The following is a 2,753-nucleotide window of genomic DNA, read 5'->3' as shown; positions in this document are numbered from 1 at the left end:
TTTTTTTTTTTAACATTGTCAACATTGTTTATTATTAAGAATGTGAACCAGTAAGAGGCTGCACAAGAATTAATGGTGGGGTGGAGATTATCCATCCATCTGGATGAGAGTCTTAAACATACAGACAGGGCAACAAAAACAATGGTGTATGGTTTCGATCTAATCAGACTAAGCTTAATCTTTTCTGCAAAGAACAACTGGGGGAAAATGTGCCATATGTTAGAATGTCCTAGTCAAAGTCCAAACCTACATTCACTTAAGAATGCCTAGGAAAACTTACTAACGTGTATCTCTTCAAGCCATCTCAGTGAGCTTAAGCTGCTTTGCAAAGACATGGCATGCAAGGGTGCTGGAGAAATACCACCAAATGACTAACTGTAAAATTATAAGGTTGATTTACAAATGATTAACTCACAAGCTACACTCTTCAGGGCGACATTTCTCTTCTTATTATTTTTTCTTTTCTTTTTCACATTTGAAGTTTGTGATTGTAATTCGAGATGCACCGATCCGATATTAACATCTGTATCGGTCCTGATACTGAAACAAATTCAATGGCAGGTCTTTCAAGTCCAATTCTATACTTTGCTCTGTGATCAATATAATGCTTTATTAGTTATTTTACATTATATTTAGAATTCATAATAGCACTTCCTGAACAGTTTGAAAGATGGTTTGTTGAAGTTTATCTTTTACATGTTGGGTAGTCAACCTATTGTTTTTTGTTTGTTTTTTGTTTTTATCAGTTTCAGTGTTTTCACTGTTTATTCTACATAGGCTGTTAGAATCTTAATTGCCTGAACAAATTAAATCAGTATCATAACATAAGTGATGGACAGACACCCTGTATGATGCAGAACCAGCAATAGTGACTAAGAAGTTTTTAGAGTCTTACAAAAACCCCCTCCCCTGCCCCCCCGCACAACCCCCCTTTGCAGCAGCAGCAGCATCAAGAGTTAAAACTCTCGGGAGTGTTTGTCCACTGTGCTGCTGAGACTGGTCCGTCTCTCCATGAGCGGTGGGGGCTTCTAGTTTAAGCCAATAGGCAGGGAGGAACACTAATGTCATTCCACTGTGACAGTGGAGGAGCGGCGCAGATTTCACCGTGCCGCGCTGAAGCGACTGCGATGCGGTGACGGCACGTAAAGTCACATCGCCCCTTTCCAGATCAGCCAGTTCCTGGGTTTTCAGCGTATCGCTTTGCACAAGCTCTTTGTTCGATCCCAGCGGAGCTGTGGTTGCCTTTTTTTTGCCCCCCCTCCTCTTAAATTTTCTTCCTGGACTTTGCATCTAACCCAGATGACACCCTCTGCAATCTTCTTCCGCTTCACCAGGAGTATTGGCTCTGGATACGCGGTTTGCTGCGACTGAACTCTTTTCTTGGTGAGTGGACCAGTTTGATCAACTCTCTGCTGTCTGCGTAAATAAACGGTCATATTTAAATGGCAAACAGATGAAAAGCGTTTAGTTCTCTTTATTGACATGGTAAAATAAACATTTTGCATATCATAACACTTTATGCGTACCATACTTTTTTTTTTTTTGCATAAGCTCAAAAACGCTGCTTACTGGTTTCTCAGTCCCTCGCCGTGCGCTTTTACGCAGCACGTTTCCAGAGAGACACGTATCATTTTTCCGTGCGCGTGCCGTGAGAGTAACTTCATACCCTGACAGTAGGGAGGATGGGGGGTGGGGGGGGGGGGCCCTCAACTCTGAGCCGTCGGGCAAGCGGGAGTGTGGACACTGCCCCCTCTCCAGATGCATGCATTCAGCTGTCGCCTGTCACTTCGGTGACAACTGGTCTGCGCTCCTTGACCGCTGCCCGTCCGCCACGGGTCCATAGCTGTCAGGAGAGCTGTTGAGTGGGAAGAAATGTGGTCCCACAACACCACCACGGCTACATGTAGTACAGTATGAGAAGTTTCTTTTACGTTCTACGAACTCTAACCATGATAGATAGGGTGAGAATGACATGGGAAGTGGAGGGGGGAATGTCAAACGAGACATTTTACACAAGACCTGCAATCTAAAACGCTGGCTTTTTTTTATTTTATTATTTTTTTTATTTTAGTGCTTTATGATCTCTGAAATAACATCTCATAGGCAAACACATCACTCTTTTCTACACTTTTAATATTTGTTTTCATATCCTCCGCGCTGTTCCTGAAACTGGGTCAACACTAATGCAGAAACGCATACACACAGATTTGGTTTCTTGAAACAAAAAGAAAACCGAAACCAGCTGCTTCAGCGGATTTATGACTCCTTATAGACCCCTCTATGAACACAGGTGAAAATATCATAAAATGTTTCCTCTGCAGGGCTCTGACACACCCTCCAGAAGACATTTACATCCCAGGCTGTCAGGGAACCTGCAAGACACAGAAGAGTATCGCTGTTTTAGTGTTGCCGAAGATGTCCAAAATAATGTTTTGTTATTGTCGAGCCACAGCAAGTATCACTACAAGAAATGTGAACAGTTTTGCAAAGCGGCGTGGACAGCAGAGCAGGCTGGGATTTCAGAACAGTTTATTATTATTATTATTATTATTATTATTATTATTATTATTATTATTATTATTATTATTATTATTATTATTTTAGCCAGTCACGTTTAAGAGATTTTCAGGACATCTACATTACTGAGGGACATAAACATCGGGCTTGTTTCGCAGCAAAAAAAAAAAAAAAAAAAAAAAAAAAAAACAATTTGAGAATGGCCCCACCAAAATTTTTTTCAAAAAGTTGCCAAG

At 41.2% G+C, this 2,753-nt stretch overlaps 1 protein-coding gene across 1 annotated transcript in view; it reads left to right on the top strand.

The window, feature by feature from the left end:
• Positions 1-1,010: 1,010 nt before the first annotated feature.
• Positions 1,011-2,753, top strand: part of prickle1a (prickle homolog 1a) — a 36,170-nt gene continuing 34,427 nt past the window's right edge. The window contains exon 1 of the mRNA XM_015061281.1: positions 1,011-1,383. The gene's annotated coding sequence lies outside the window, so the exon portion shown is untranslated. The remainder of the gene's footprint in view (positions 1,384-2,753) is intronic.

This window comes from Poecilia latipinna, unplaced genomic scaffold, assembly GCF_001443285.1.
Source record: "Poecilia latipinna isolate Pla-1442-1.1 unplaced genomic scaffold, P_latipinna-1.0 Scaffold1796, whole genome shotgun sequence".
Lineage (NCBI taxonomy): Eukaryota > Metazoa > Chordata > Actinopteri > Cyprinodontiformes > Poeciliidae > Poecilia > Poecilia latipinna.
This window is presented reverse-complemented; position numbering and strand designations above follow the sequence as displayed.